The sequence below is a fragment of the Diabrotica virgifera genome, chromosome 9 (assembly GCF_917563875.1).
Source record: "Diabrotica virgifera virgifera chromosome 9, PGI_DIABVI_V3a".
Lineage (NCBI taxonomy): Eukaryota > Metazoa > Arthropoda > Insecta > Coleoptera > Chrysomelidae > Diabrotica > Diabrotica virgifera.
The window spans coordinates 104,240,872-104,258,464 of NC_065451.1; positions in this window are offsets into that span (position 1 = coordinate 104,240,872).

Consider the following 17,593-nt stretch of genomic DNA (forward strand, 5'->3'; position numbering starts at 1 on the left):
AAAAAAATCAGGCCCGGATTTTGTTTGGGTCTCAGAAAAAATTTCACTTTGTATACGTTTTTTGAAAACTCTAATATGAATTTTACAAATAAGACAAATAGGCAATTAAAATGGCATATTTATTTTTTCCCCACACGATTACTTATTTTTTTATTAAAAAATCAAATTTGACTATGCATAAAAAGTTTGGCAAAGGTTTTGCATAGATTTAAAAAAATTAACTTTTTTTACAAAAATTAATTTACAAAAACAACGTTTTACTTAAAATTAAAAGTTTTACCATTTTTTTTTCTATAATACGTCTAGATCTAAAACTTCCCATAACACTTCTTTTGGACTCTATAGTTTAACATAGACGTGATCAAATTGATAAATTTTAAATTTTTCCACCTAATTTTTGCGATTTACAATTTCCGAACTTTTACAAGAAGAAGACTGAAAGTCTACAACAATTTTCATAGTCTTCACAATGGTAAGAGGTATGTGCTGTAAAAATTTCATAAAAAAAATATTAAAGTGGAACAGAGTTGTAGCGAGTTAAACCGTGAGTTCATTTTTTTTTTCATTTTTAGGTTAAAATTCCGATTTTGACAAATTTGATTTTTTAATAAAAAATTAAGTAACCGTGTGGGGAAAAAATAAATATGACATTTTAATTGCCTATTTGTCATATTTGTAAAATTCATATTAGAATTTTCAAAAAGCTTATACAGGGTGAAATTTTTTCTAAGACCAAAACGAACTAATTTTTTAAATCCGGACCTGATTTTTCTCTAGTTTGAATAAATCAGTTGATTGGATGGTAACATAAATTACTTATTTGTGCAAAAAAAATTAATTTTTGTAATAAAAGTTATTTTTTTTAATCTATGGTTCACTTTACCAAACTTTTAATTCATAGTGAAATTTGATTTTTTTATAAAAAATTAAGTAATCGTGTGCGGAAAAAAATAAATATGCCATTTTAATTGCCTATTTGTCTAATTTGTAAAATTCATATTAGAGTTTTCAAAAAGCGTATACAGGGTGAAATTTTTTCTAAGACCCAAACGAAGTTAGTTTGAATAAATTAGTTGATTAGGTGGTAATAGTGTAACGATTGGCCAAAATAAGAGACACCTCGATCTGACCGTTCAAAAATTATGACGAATACAAATTTCTGTCAAAATGCGAAACTCGCCCTGTATATTATTAAACAATATGAGCAGACACTTTTTAATGGTCATTTGTTATTCCCCATAGGAGCCTCTATACGAGGTAGGAGTATGTACAGTTCCTCATATCTCACCCTATATAAATTGTGTAGAGGTATTTAAATTTAAAATAAATGTAAAACCTATTTTAGGATGGGGGAAAAGGATTGATTTCGCGACCATCATCGCGACCGTCATCGCTTCGGCGAAATAAATTTTGTACATAATATATAGGTATATTATGTGTAGGTTTATATAAATTGTATAGAAGTATTTAAATTTCAAATAAATGTAAAACCTATTTTAGGATGGGAAAAAGGATTTATTTCGCGACCGTCATCTCTTCGGCGAAATAAATTTTGTACGTATAATTATTATGTGAATGTATATATAAATTGTGTAGAAGTATTTAAATTTAAAGTAAATGTACAATCTATTTTGGGATTGGGAAAAGGATTGATCTCGCGACCGTCATGCCATCGCAACCGTCATCGCTGCGACGAAATAAATTTTATACGTATATTATTACAATCTACGTATAACAATAGTAATATTATTGAAGTGAAAACTTCTTTAGGAACGTTGTGCACTTTTTAGATGGGGAAAAGTATTGAATTAGCGACCGTCATCGCGACCGTCATTGCTTCGACGAAATAAATTTTTGAAGTGAACACTTCTTTAGGCACTTTTTAGATGGGGAAGAAGTATTGAATTAGTGACCGTCATTACTTCGACGAAATCATGTTTTGAAGTGAAAACCTTCTTAGGGACGTTTTGCCCTTTTTAAATGGGGAAAAAGTGTTGAATTAGCGACCGTCATCGCTTCGGCGAAATAAATTTTTGAAGTGAAAACTTCTGTAGAAACATTGTGCACTTTTTAGATGTGGAAACAGTATTGAATTAGCGACCGTCATCCCGACCGTCATTGCTTCGATGAAATACATTTTTGAAGTGAAAACTTTTTTAGGGAGGTTGTGCACTTTTTAGATGGGGAAAAAGTATTGAATTAGCGACCGTCATTGCTTCGACAAATAATGTTTTGAAGTGAAAAGTTTCTAGTGACGTTTGGCCTTTTTAAATGGTCATTGCTTCGACGAAATATATTTTTGAAGTGAACACTTCTTTAACGACGTTGTGCACTTTTTAGATGGGGAAAAAGTGTTGAATTAGCGACCGCCGTTGCTTCTGCGAAATAAATTTTTGAAGTGACAACGTCTTTAGCGACGTTGTGCACTTTTTAGATAGGCAAAAATATTGAATTAGTGACCGTCATTGCCTCGACGAAATAATGTTGTGAAGTGAAAACTTCTTTAGGGACGTTTTGGTCTTTTTAGATGGGGAAAAAGCATTGAATTAGCGACCGTCATCGCAATCGTCCTTGCTTCGACGAAATACATTTTTGAAGTGAACACTTCTTTAACGACGTTGTGCACTTTTTAGATGGGGAAAAAGTATTGAATTAGCGACCGTCATCACTTCAGCGAAATAAATTTTTGAGGTGAAAAGTTCTTTACCGACATTGTGCAGTTTTTAGAAGGGAAAAAAGTATTAAATTAGCGACCGGTATTTGTTCGACGAAATAAATTTTTGTAGTTTTTTAGGGATGTTGTACACTTTTAAGATGGGCAAAAAGTGTTGAATTAGCGACCGTCATCGCTTCGGCGAAATATATTTTTGAAGTGAAAACGTCTTTAGGGACATTTTGCACTTTTTCGATGGGAAAAAAGTATTAAATTAGCGACCGTCATCGCGACCGTTATTACTTCGACGAAATAAATTTTAGGGACGTTATACACTTTTTAGATGGAGAAAAGTGTTGAATTAGCGACCGTTATTGCTTCGGCGAAATAAATTTTTGAAGTAAAAACTTCTTTAGGTACGTTGTGCCCTTTTTAGATGGAGAAAAAGTATTGAATTATCGACCGTCATCGCGACCGTTATTGCTTCGACGAAATAAATTTTTGAAGCGAAAACTTTTTTAGGGACGTTATACACTTTTTAGATGGGGAATAAATGTTGTATTAGCGACCGTCATCGCTTCGGCGAAATAAATTTTTCAAATGAAAACTTTTTAGGGACGTTGTGCACTTTTTTTATATGAGGAAAAAGTATTAAATTAGCGACCGTCATTGTTTGACGAAATAGATTTTTAAAGTGAAAACTTCTGTAGGGACGTTGTGCACTTTTTAGATGACGTTGTGCACTTTTTAGATAGGAAAAAATATTGAGTTTGCGGCCGCCATCACTTTGCCGAAATAAATTTCGTACGTACATCATATATATTATGTGTATGTATACATAAATAGCATAGAACGTACGCAACGCTTATATATAATGTAGGTATAACACTTCTTTTTGGATGTGGAAAAGCATTGACCTTGTAATTTATATACTATAAGAAGTTTTCACTTCTGTCGGCACTCCCATGAGTGCTTTAAATTTTTTTGTAACATCCCATTTATTTACAATCTGTAATAATGATTACAATAAATAAATTGTTTAACAATTAAAAGAGACTTGAAGGAGACTGTTCAGTGACAATAACCTATGAAATCATAATTTTAGTACTTAACAAAATTATTTGTGACTAATAAATAAAACCCTATAAATAAAATATTTTTGAAACTTCTAAATCTTGTTGGTTTAGAATGCCATTAAGGTCTATACGGGAATACCCAAAGAAGAGGTAAGTATAAAAATGCTAAGAACAAATGGACAAGGGGAGCAGGTTGCCACCATTGCCGTGCGCCCTACAAAAGCGGAGGAACTACGCAAATATGCGATAGTGATAGGCTGGGTGTCATGCCCTAGAATGGAAAGATACACCCCCCAAGGTGTTACAAGTGTCTTCACTATGGACACAACACCAACGAATGTAAGGGGGAGAGCAGGGTAGCGTGCTGCTACAACTGCTTTAAAACGGGACATACTGCGGTACAGTGTAGCAGTGCGTCATACTGTCTAACCTTTAAAGAAGAGGAACACAGGATGGACCGTATGCAATGCCCAGTCTATAGGGCGTGGGTGTACGGCAGGGGAAGAAATGGGGAACTCCAGAAAGGTGAGTAATAAAAATAAAAATAGAAAGAACAGTGAAAAGGTGAGAGGTTGCTTTCTGGAGAACGGGGGTGGGCCCCTATACAGTCCACCAGTGAAACAGGAAGCCACCTCTCACAGAGTTTCGCGAAGAATAGACTGTATTGAAAATCAAACACCCCATTATTTTATCTATACAAATTTTGTTTATATATTTCATTTATTTATTTTATTTATTTCATTACCTATTTATATAATTTATTTATTGAATAATTTTATTTATACAAATTTTAACTATTTTACCAACTTATTTATTTTATTTACATATATTTATTTATTTATTTTAGTTTGTAGGAATTTTAATTCAGTAGAAAGACGCGAATCCGTTGCAAAAACGACCTCAGGGAACTGAAATAGAGTGGACCTCAAGGATCAACCTGGTATACGGATTTTGCAGGTAAACGTGGGCAGGGCGCGTCGAGCGCACGACCTTGTCCTCGCAAAAGCCTGCAAGCTAGACATAGACCTGCTCATCGTCCCCGAACCAAACATAAAGATTACGTCGGGCGGTGGTTGGGTTCAAGACAATGGAAAGAACGTGGAGGTGTTCATTAGAAATAGGGATGTGGGAGTACAGAGCATTGTCAGGGGGGGAATCATATCCTCATCAGGTTGAAAGGTTTCAGCCTCCTGGCATGCTACATATCTCCGAACATCCCTATGATGAGATACGAAGCCATCGTTGATGAAATAATGAGCACCGCCATAAGCGAGAAAGAAATATTGATCGCCGGGGACATTAATGCGAAGTCCAGATTATGGGGTTCCCCCATAAACGACAAAAAGGGGGAACTATGGAATGAATGGATAGCCCAGGCTGGCCTCCAAGTATTAAACAACGACAAACCTACATTCGTAAGGGGGGCCAGCCAATCACACATTGACGTCACGTTCGCAAGCGAAGGTCTATCCAGAAAGGTGCACGGATGGGACGTCCTCGACGATCAATTATTTACCTACCACCGTTACATACAATATGAGATAAAGGTTAAAGGGGGATTAAAACGGGCGATAGGTCACACAGAATCATACTTCAATAAAAGCAAGTACCTATCGGAGGTCAGAAAAATAAACGAAGAAGAGATTTCTGACCTTGACCAACTGAGAAGAGCTTTACAAAATGCAGCAAAGTTGGCCACCGTTAAGAAGAAAAATGATAAAAAATCCCCCTACTGGTGTACGGATGAGATAGAAGGTTTACGGGAGAGATGCCTCAGAGCTCGAAGGAATTACACGAGAAGCCAGGGCAACCTCGAGCTCAAAGAAATATATAAAGACCTAAAGAAAACATTAAATAATAAAATAAAACGAGAGAAAAAGGAAAAGTGGCAGACCCTGATAAAAGCACTGGACGAGGATATATGGGGCGACGCATACAGGATTAAAATGAAAACCTTGAAGATAATGGCCTCATATAGACTCGACGAAGACCAGCGGATGAAATCAGCTGAGCTCCTCTTCCCCACTAAGGAAGTACAGAATTTTATTAAGGTATTTCCTACCATGGTCGAGGAGTTCACGGAAGAGGAAATAAAAACCGCTGGTCAGGAAATGAAGACAGGGAAAGCTCCCGGCCATGACGGGCTGCCACCAGAGGCAATAAAGATTATAGCAACGGAGAAACCAGGTTTGATCAGAAAAATATGTAATGAGCTACTGCAGAAACAAGAGTTTCCCAGGGACTTAAAGGAAGCGAACTTGGTTCTACTCCTAAAGCCTGGGAAACCTCCTGATTCACCAACTTCTTATCGGCCAATATGCCTCCTGGACTGCCTTGGTAAATTCTATGAAGGACCTGTCAAGAGGAGGCTGGAAGGCATGTTGGAAGATGAGAAAGTTTTATCTAGTCAACAATATGGGTTTAGAAAAGGTAGATCGACAGTCGATGCCGCTACCTGGATAAGGGATGCGGCTAAGACAAGCAAGAAAAGATGGGTTGTCCTTGTTCTGTTGGACATAAAAAACGCTTTTAATTCAGCAAACTGGGGCCTCATAGTGAACCGAATAGGCGAATGTGGGGCTTCGGAATATTTGTCCAACATAATTAAGGAATATCTATCTGAGAGATCCGTATGCATATCGAAGAAGAAAAAGAAACAAATGACCGCGGGAGTACCCCAGGGGTCAGTCCTGGGACCCTTACTTTGGAATATATTATATAACGGGGTACTAGAAATTCACAAGAGAACAGGAGTTAGAGCGATAGCATACGCGGACGATCTAGCCTTACTGGTGGAAGATGATATGAGTCGGGGTATAACGGAAAAAGTAAATAAAGCGATAGAGAAGACCGCGGCGTGGATAGAGAAAAACGATTTAAAGTTAGCAGTAGAAAAGACAGAAATAATAATCTTGAGGGGACCAAGAAAAAGAGATGATACAGTTTTCAGATATCAAGGCTCCGAAATAAGACCCCAACGGACAGTAAGGTATTTAGGCATAACTTTGGACGAGAGATTGACATTTGGACAACATGTGATAGAAGCATGTCGAAAGGCGGAGGAGAGGACCTCAACGCTGACTAAACTAATGCCAAATATAGGGGGGCCCGGATCCCAGAAGAGGCTAATGATGTTACAATCAATATTATCCATAATATTATACGGGGCCCCAGTGTGGCATGAGGTCCTCCGGATAAAAAAGTATAAAGACATGCTTCTGAGGGCTCAAAGGAAACCCCTGATCAGAGTGTGCAGCGCGTACAGGACTGTATCAACCATTGCCTTACAGGTAGTGGCTGGTTCTCTGCCGGTGCACATCCTGGCCAGGGAGAGAGTCCAAATGTACTGAAGGGGCAACGGGGCGATAGGTTCAGGGCCACTGGAGAGAGCTAGAAGTTTAGAGACGTGGCAGAGGGAATGGGCAGCCGAAGTCGGAAGGGCCGCCTGGACGAGATCCCTGATCCCGGATGTAGTGAGTTGGTACGGATGTCGGCATCGGCGCGTCAACTACTACTTTACACAGTTTTTGACGGGGCATGGATCGTTTCGACAATATACCCACCGTATTGGGAAAGCTGGGGACGATCTATGTCCCGAGTGTGGTGTGGTGGATGACGCGCGGCATGTCGTGTTCGTATGCCCTGCCTATCGCGCGGGGCGTACCGAACTGCAGCTGGGCCTGGGATCTCCACTAGGCGAGCCTCATGAGCTGATTGATAGAGCTATCGACAGCAAACGAGACTTTAAGCTGATCATTGCCTTCGTCACAAAGACACTAAAGCACAAAGAAGAAAAAGAGAGGCGGCTGCAAGCGGGATGACCGTTTTATATTTATTTTCTTAAAATGTGTTTGTGTTGTGATCGGGCAGCCAGCGGGGGGCGGACCCTTTACATCCAAACCACGCTGACTGCCCATTTTTATTTTTATTTTTTTATTTACTTATTTTACTTTTTCATATTTTTAGTTATTTATTTTATCGTATTTTATTTATTTACCTCTTTAATTTTATTTACATAAGTTAATATTTCTTTCGAACAATTTTTTATTTTGGGTTTTCCTTTCTATGTGTTCTATCTTTTCTTTCTTCACTGTCCTTTCTTTTTTTCTTTCCTTTTTCGTTATGTCTTTTCTTTCTTTTCTCTTCTCTCATTGTATCTCTGCTCTTTTCTTCTCTTTTCATTCCCGTTTCCTCCTTTGTGTTATGTCTTGTATCGTTTTCTGAGACAGCTAATGTGGAAGAACCTTTTACATCCGACCTACACAGACTGTCCCATTTTAATTTCCGAATTGAATGGGTGGATGAGTAAGCTTACATAGATGAAAGTATGAATGATTGGAGTTGAATGAGAGAAAGTATGAAGGAGCGGACGAGAAAGAGTGCACAGATGAAAGTACGAACGACTGGAGTTGCTCGTAGCTGCCAACTGACATCTTCTGGCTGTTTTCATCCGGGATTGGAGGCCTCCTTGTCGCCCCACCTGCGCACGGGTTGCGCCAGACGGTCGCTTCGCTGACTGGCCTGGTGCGGGGCGTGGGCGGGGGTCGGCCCGGGTACCAACTGATTCATGGAATGCACGCTAGGAGTGCCGGAGGGGAGATATGAGTAAGGTCGACGGCTCAGATACGCTCGCTAAGAGCGGTCCCAGACACGTCGGCTGGAGAAAGAGGGGGTGGTTTAGTCGGTAGGCGGCCCGTGATACAGATAGGATGGACCGAATCCGACACACCTGGGATACCTTCCCAGAAAAAAATCTTGTTGGTAGATCGCTTGGAGTGTGGCGCTTTAGCCTTTTGTTTGGCTGGGGTCTCAATAGGTTCTTCGCTAGCCTTTTGGGGTGGTTTTGTAGTCGGATGTCGTATTTTTGGGTGTAAATGGCAATTTCTTCTTTGAGAGTCTTCATTTGGAGATCACGATGATGTGTTCATTGGGCATATACCACGGGGCATTTTTGATAATGCACAAGGTTTTCGATTGGAATCTCTCCAGGATGTCGATATTGGATCTCGACGCAGATCCCCACAGTTGGATACCATAGCTCCATATTGGCTTAATCACTGCCTTGTATACTAAAATTTTATTCTACAAACTCAGTTGTGACCTTTTTCCTATCAGCCAGTACATTTTATTGAGTTTCAGACCCAACTTCTTTTCGTGAATATGTGTTTCTTCCACGTTAATCTGCGGTCCAAGTGCATACCTAGGTCTTTTACATCATCCTTTTGTTGTAGTACTTGATTATTTAATGAGACGGTTGGGCACGTATCTTTTCGATTAGTGAACGTTATATGTACTGACTTGCTTTCGTTTACTTTAATTCGCTATGTTTGTAACCAGATCTTTATTGTATCGAGATTTGTCTGGAGCAGTTCCGAGGCGATGTACGGGTTTGAGTGAGCTGCAATGATTGCTGTGTCATCTGCATATGTGGCTGTGATGATGTTTTGGCTTGTAGGAAGATCTGCTGTGTAGAGTAGGTAGAGAACTGGTCCAAGGACACTACCCTGAGGTACTCCAGCTTTGATTGGATTAAAGTGAGTACACTGATCTTTAACTTTTACAAGGAAATGGCGGTGGGAGAGATAGGACTTAAGGATTAGAAAGTAGTTGAGAGGAAGGACTTTTCTTATTTTGTATAGCAGGCCAGTGTGCCAGACTTTATCAAAAGCCTGCGAGACATCCAAAAAAGCTGCAGAGCAGTATTGCTTCTCTTCTAAGGCTTTGTTTATGGAATTGCAGACTCGGTGAATCTGCTCGGTGGTAGCATGTTGTCTAAATCCAAACTGGTGGTTGGGTATTAGCTGCTTTTCCAAGAGGATTGGCTGTAATATGTCTAGTAAGAGTTTTTCAAAAACCTTTGACATCACTGAAAGTAGACTGATAGGTCTATAGGTCTATAGATGTGTCTATAGGACTTCTTCTACAGGCTTGCCTGGTTTAGGTATTAATATGATTTGTGCCACTTTCCACATAAGGGGATAGTAACCAGTTGTAGCGGTTACGCTACTAATCCTTTAAATTAATCCCTTTACTGCCCCTTTAAGAATTGCATTTTGGAGACGCCTATGGAATCACTCAGTTGTCTATATTCGCAAAGCACAAAGAAAGCATTGCGCATTAATTTTTATCGGATCGACACAAAATCGATTTTGTCGATCTGAACCTGAATTTAGGTCAAACACTGTGGGCGAGCACGCGGTTTTTTTAAGTGACCGATTTGGAACGAAAATTGGGATAAGAATGGAACATATATATAACTAAAAACAAGGAACACTAGCTAAGACCATTTTTTTGGAATAGCGATTATATCAAAACTAAACTATACTACATTTATCTTTGGTTTTTTTCCACACAAAGAAAGTCTAATGCCAGCGTGTTTTGCCTTTCCAAGTAAGTAAAATGTGGATATATTTCTCATTATTTTTCGTTGTAATGCATCATTGTAGTTAGGGTTTTCGTTAGATTAATTTACCATATAAATTCCAAATTATAGCTCATATTATCCTTTATTCATTTGCAAAGGAACAGTCAGTCAAGGCGATAGTTTTTTATTATCAAAAGTAAATTCCAATGTATTTTATACCTATCATTAGGCTTTTTCTTTCATTTTCTTTTATGAGGTAACATAAAAAAGTTTTAACGAATATCACACAGCCTTCTGTACTCTGCGCATGTTCATTCTTCGCGCAAGCCTGTCATGACTTCATTGAAGGTAGATTCAGAAAGTTTTGACATGACATATGTATACCTAACATGAGTTTTTTTGTTTTGGATTCCAGTGCAGTGAACTTGTTCTGTATACATACTGTTGTAAAGAATGTAATTAGACTTGATAAATTTTATTTTAGATTCCGCCACTTAGTTACTTGGTCACATAGCCATTTAGGCACATAGTTAACATAACTTTACCTCACTTGAATATGTACCAGTTGAATTAGTAGTAACTCTGTTATGGTTTCCTCATCGAGTTCGCTGTTTTGTTGCAAGAAAACCATTACCTGATTTTTACTTCACCCAGGACCTTACAGTAGGGCTTACTTACCACAGCAGCCAACCATTTTATCGTGCCAAAAGGGAATTTCCTACGGACTTTCAACCCATTCAAATATTGTTGTGATAAGATAAGTTTGTTTACTTTTTATATACTTTTGGTCACTATATATTTGCTACAGTGTAAACTTTTCGTATGCATACGATCAAGTAAACTAAAATAGGTACATATTTTTCGTGATAGCGTTTTTGGTCGTTGTTTTTCTTGTCAATATAAGTAATAGTCTTTTGTTTAAATGAATAAAATTAGGTCGTGTCTAATAATCATTATAAATAATTGTATATTAAAATTTCATAGGGTAAGGGGTTTTTAAAATTTCGTGGAGGTTTTTAAATAGGGAATATGTCTGGTAGGTTTGTTTGTTTAAATAGGATATAAAGAGTCACTGACCAACTCATTATATAATTATTATTTTGCTAGGTGAAATACTTATTTTTTGGTAACCGATTGTTGTTCTTTCATGTATTTCACTCTAGTCGAGCTCATTTAGGGAATATTACTAACTTTTAGTTGTAAGGACTTTGTGCTATTCTAACGGACTTTTGATTTTGGATTTTGCTATTAATACCTTTGCTTGGCCCAGTGATAGTGGATACTTGCTTGTTAAGTGGCCTTTGCGGTCCTATTTGATCTTTTCACCATCCACTACAACTGTTATTAAGTTGCGTTATATGTTAATTGTGTATATTTATATATAACATTTATTATTAATATATTTGCAAGGATTAACGTATATGTTTTGTTTCAATCTATATCACCAGTATATAATATAGCAAGACAAGGTTAGTATTTACTATTTTGTATTTCAGGTGGTCGTAACCAGTGTCATTTAGTTCCTGTCGTTCGTTACTTCAAAAATCTCGAGCTGTTCAAATTCTGGACCCAAAACTTTTTTTTTCCTTTTCGCTACAGTTAAGTAAGAGTGAGCCTTCAAATACTGTGCCCCAGTCAAATACTGTGCCCCAGAAGTTTAGCTGTCCGAGTTGGCGCCCATTTTCTTCTCTCTTTATCGTCCCTTTTATCTCTATCTATCTCCAGTGGTCTTACCTAGTTGTATTAGTTTTTGTATTAACAGATCTCATTTTCTTCCTAGTTACTATCATTTCATTATCAAATCTTTTGAAGGTAGCCCGAATACTCACTTGAGATTTAGTGTCTCTCTGCCCATTTGATTTGTCCTTCTGAGCTAAGCCCCTCTTCTTTTTGCCTTAAATCTCTTCTCTTTTATTTTCCCCCTAGTTCGTCATTCTTTTCGTCAAAAATCTCTATACCCAGAGTATAGAGGTTTCAATTGGCGCCCAACGTGGGGATCTTTTACATTTTTGGCTTTGAAAATATCCCCTTTAACTTTTGGTTTTTATCTTGGTGGTTTCAGTGATTGTGTTTTTAGATTTTCACTTTAACGTTTAGTTTGTACTTCAACTTGTTGTTTTTTGACACTATCTTATATCTACATCTTGAATAAACTTGTTTTGCTATAGTATACTGTGTTGACTGAATAAATTGCTTTGTTTTAATTGGTTAAATAACTATTTTGGATTAATAATAAATTAAATTAAAATTCAAAATTCAAATATCTTGAATTTAACGATTTCACCTATTTTTACAAGTCCGGAGTAGCATTAAAAGTGAATCACTACCCCAAATTAAAAGTCTTTTTTCAATTTTAGGTTTATCGGAAGTTGTAGCAGTACATTTCATCAGATTTCACGACTGGACCAAACAAATAAACATTACTGGTATAGGTATCCACTCATAACATTAACTTGAGGACAGAGAGTAAGTTAAACTTTACCTACTTACATTTTATCTCATTCTCGTGTTTACTTCCCAGTTGTTTATAATGGCATCGTTTAAGGTAGAATATCTCTTAACCCCTGAACTAGATATGAGTTGAAAATTCGTCAGTTAACTGATCCATCTTTAACTACGGATGATGCTAAAATGGTCGTGTTGAGAGGTGCGTTGAAACAAGCTTCAGCAAATCGTAGTTATGCTGTTCTGTCAGCTTCCCATCTAAATTTTGGTGATGAGGTCCGTGAAATAGAAGCCACTATTGCAGATCTGAAGGCCCAAATTAGCTCTTTTGTTGGCTCCTATAGTGATGTCGTGTATGGTCGCTTGACTTCGCGATTAGGTCATGTTTGAGGTAAATTCATTTTACCTCATTCGTTAGAGTTATCATTCATTTGTTAGAGTCGGTAAATGAGGAAGAGGATGCCATTAAGAAGTCTCTTAGCTTCAAGATACTTAATTTGGAAGGGGAACTTGAGTTTAAGGTAGTTCCACAGGCTCACTCCACTCCTCACAACCCTAGTGTTTCAGTAAATTCCTTCCCTTCCTTTAAGTCGGCTCCTATTCATAAATGGGGTGTACATTTCTCTGGTGGGTCAAATGAAAATGTTGTTAGTTTCTTGGAGAAAATAGAATGTCTGCGTCTAGCACGTGGGAAGAGTGAGGATGAGTGCTTTTCGTCCGCAGGGGACTTGTTTAAAGATTCAACTTTTACTTGGTACCTCAACAATCGAGGTAGTTTTACTTCATGGCAACAGTTAGTTGCCAAACTTAAGTCGGATTTTCTTCCTTATAATTATGAAGTCAACTTACTGGACGAAATTAAATCTCGTAAACAACCTCCTCAGAAGAAAATCACCATCTTTATCAATGAAGTTGTTAGTTTGTGTAAACGTTTGGAGACTCCTCTTTCTGAGTCCCATATAGTGAGAATTATTAAGAAAAAATTGTTGCCGTCTTATCATCCGCGCCTGGCACTCACTGACATTCTCTCGATTGCTGATCTTACAGAAAAATGTAAGAGGTTAGAAGAAGTGTTATCATGGTCTTCTGACACTGTATCTAGTGTCCCTAGTCGGTCAAATGTCACAAACCAGGAATCGGCCTTTTCTGCTAGGCAAAATCATTCTCGGTCTGGTAATGTCTCTACTTTTAACTCCCAGAATTACCTGTTGGAATTGTCTTCGGTCCGGACATCGGTATTATGAATGTTCTGAACCTAGAGGTCAAAAGTTTGAGTGCAAATTCTGTTCGGAAAACGACAGAAGGGGTGGGTCGTCTCCCCTGGCTTCCACTCCTCATCAAAAATACAGGGCACACTCTAGAAAATCCTCAAGACCCAGGAACCAGTTTCTCGAGTCAGGAGGCCCATGACTCAACCACTCAAACATCCCAACCTCCACCGAAAGACAAAAGACCACGGAACGGCAGATACCAACCGAAAAGAGGATGTTAGTTGATCATGTACTTTGTGAATCTTCTGTAGTTTCTTCGAGTAGTCCCTTATCTTCTCTTATTGATGTTGACATTAATTCATTGTTAGTTCGTAAAAACAAGGATAATCGTCTGTACCTTGAAACAACTATCTTAGGACATTCTTGTTTAGCTTTACTGAACAAAGGGTCCAATATCTCTATTTTAGGTTCTCTAGGTCTGGAATTTCTCCAGAACTCTATGTTAAGATAGGAATTGATGAGAGTTTGCAGGTGACGACAGCTGATGGTCAAGTTCAACCGATTTTAGGTCAGTTTACAACTGAGATTTCTGTTAGTTCGTGTAAAAGGATGATTACATTTTTTGTTATACCTTCTGTTAAAAATTCAGTTATCCTAGGAATGGATTTTCTGAAAACTTTTAATAGTGAATTAAATTTTACTGAATTTTCCTTATCTGTCTCTTCTTTTAAAATCTCTTGTGTTGATGCAGTTAAATATATGAGTAGACTTAATAGTCAGGAGTTAGAGCAGTTGAATAATGTTCAAATCATTATCTACTATCTCTTCGAAGAATCAATTAGGTAGAACTCATCTCATCGAACATCACATTGATGTGGGTTCGTCTGAGCCCTTCAGACAATGCCAATATCCTTTGCCTCAAGCCTGGCATGAAAGATTAGTTAAGGAGGTAGATGAAATGCTTATTATTGAGCATAGGTCGTCTTCTTTCTGTATTCCATTGTGGCTGACGAAGAAGAGGATGGGACTTTCCTTGTCTGTTTCGATGGACGTAAACTGAACATCGTAACTATGAACAAAGATGCTTATCCTATACCTCGTATAGATATCATCCTGACTAAGTTACAAAACGCAAAGTACATTTCATCTATCGACTTAAAGAAGGCATTTCTCCAGATTCCCTTAAGCAAAGAGAGTAAGAAGCAGTAACGGACAAAGGATTGTATGAGTTTACTACAATGCCTTTGGTCTGGTGTCTGCTCCACAGACTATGTCTAGATTAATGGATTTGGTAATAGGCCCTGCTTTAGATCCATTTTGTCAGTATTATCTTGATGATATTCTAGTCATTACTCCTGATTTTGAAACTCATTTCTCGGTATTGCAACAGTTGTTTCAGCGTTTAAAAGATGCAAATTTGACGATTAACTAAGATAAAAGCAGCTTTTGTCGTGACTATTAAGTTTTTAGGATATGTTGTTGATTCCCATGGCGTACATACTGACCCTGACAAGGTGTCAGCTATTCGTGATTTTCCTGTGCCTAAAAATACCACCCAGGTTCGTCGATTGTTAGGAATGGTGGGCTATTATAAAAAGTTTGTTAAGTCTTATTCTACCTTGTTGTCCCCTATCACTGATTTACTTCAAAATAGGAAAAAGGGACAAAATATTGTGTGGACTCCCTAAAGCTAATGAAGCTTTCATTAAAATCATGGAGGCTCTCACAAACTCCCCAGTTATGGTAGCCCCAGATTTCACTAAGTCTTTCTATTTAATGACTGATTATTCAACCACAGCATCTGGTGATGTACTCTATCAAATTGTAGATGGAGAAGAACACCCTATAGCCTACACCAGCAGGAAATTAAATAAAGCCAAGAAAAATTATACGACAACTGAAAAAGAGTTGTTAGCCATAATTACGGGCAATGAGCATTTCAGATATTTTCTTGAAGGTCGTTCGTTTACGGTCATAACTGACCATAGTAGTTTGGTATGGTTACAGAGTATGAAGAACCCATCTCCTCGTTTGGCTAGGTGGATTTTAAAGTTGGCACAATATGATTATAAAATTGTTCATCGTAAAGCTGCAGGTGTAGTAGTAAATTTCCTGATTTTAAAGTTGAGCATGGTGTTTTATATAGGGTGTCCCAAAAGTAGTGGAACGGTCGAATATTTCGCGAACTAAACATCGGATCAAAAAACTGAGAAATACGTGTTCAATTATTTTTAAAAATCTATCCAATGACACCAAACATAAACCCCCACTACACCCCCTGGAGGAGGGGTGGGGGGTAACTTTAAAATCTCAAATGGAAACCCCTAGTTTTTCTTGCAGATTTGGATTCGTTACGTAAAAGTAAGCAACTTTTATTCAAGACATTTTTTCGGACTGTGGATAGATGGCGCTGCTCCCTAGGGTCGCTGGTCGGCGTGGAATGGGCCGTACCGGACTCCTGGACGTCTTTCCGTTTCTGCGAATTGGAACGGGATGTAGTACGAGTGTCTACCATTTTTAATATATATGTTTCGAGTGCGTACAGTGCTTTGAACTGGCACAGGAAAGCTATTTATAGCGAGTGCGTGATTCCGTGCGGAAAATACCACTGCCTCAAGTGAGATATTGCCCAGGTGTGTGACCTACCGTAGTAGGAATATCACTAGAGCAGTGTTATTGAAATAATCAGATATTTATATATATATATATATATATATATATATATATATATATATATAAATCAAATAGATGAAATAGAGAATGTGGAAAAATCCCCTTACGAACAATTCACACATCCACCATTTCGGGCTGGGAAAAATTTTTCGAATAGAATCAAAGATCCAAACACCAGTTCTTAGAAATGTGTTTCGCCCTCTTCAACCTCTCTGGGCTCGTCGGTAAAGACAAGAGGCTGAATATCTTTAGACACATTCTAATCAAAAAACAACATTCGAGACCTAGACATAGAAGGTGCGTAAGTCTACGGCAAATCCGACAATGACAGTCTCAAGTTTTAATTCCCTAATTACTTAAAGTAAGTAAAATATATGTTTAAAAACATAAGATGTAGATCTTTGAAACACACTCAGTGAACCAAAGATCCAAGGTTATTGGTTTAACGACCACTCGTACGAAATCAAATAGATGAAATAGAGAATGTGGAAAAATCCCCTTACGAACAATTAACACATCCACCATTTCGGGCTGGGAAAAATTTTTCGAATAGAATCAAAGATCCAAACACCAGTTCTTAGAAATGTGTTTCGCCCTCTTCTAAGAACTGGTGTTTGGATCTTTGATTCTATTCGAAAAATTTTTCCCAGCCCGAAATGGTGGATGTGTGAATTGTTCGTAAGGGGATTTTTCCACATTCTCTATTTCATCTATTTGATTTCGTACGAGTGGTCGTTAAACCAATAACCTTGGATCTTTGGTTCACTGAGTGTGTTTCAAAGATCTACATCTTATGTTTATATATATATATATATATATATATATATATATATATATATATATATATATATTTAAATTTTGTATTTCTTGGGTTTAGGTTCAGTGAATAATGTTAAAAAAATTGGAATTAGATTTTATTTTTCCATTTAAATCGACGTTTCGGTGGATATCTCTCACCTTTGTCAAGATTCTAAAAATGCATACAAATGAATACAAGATGTTATTATAAAACATGTTCAAAAACTTACCTACACGTAAATCGACACACTCACAATAATGGACATATACAGAATAAAATGTGAAACCTGTTATATCATTGCTAGATGGTATAGTAATTACTATTAATTATTAATTATGGTACAGTGACGTATCTTTTATGTTGTTATAAAAT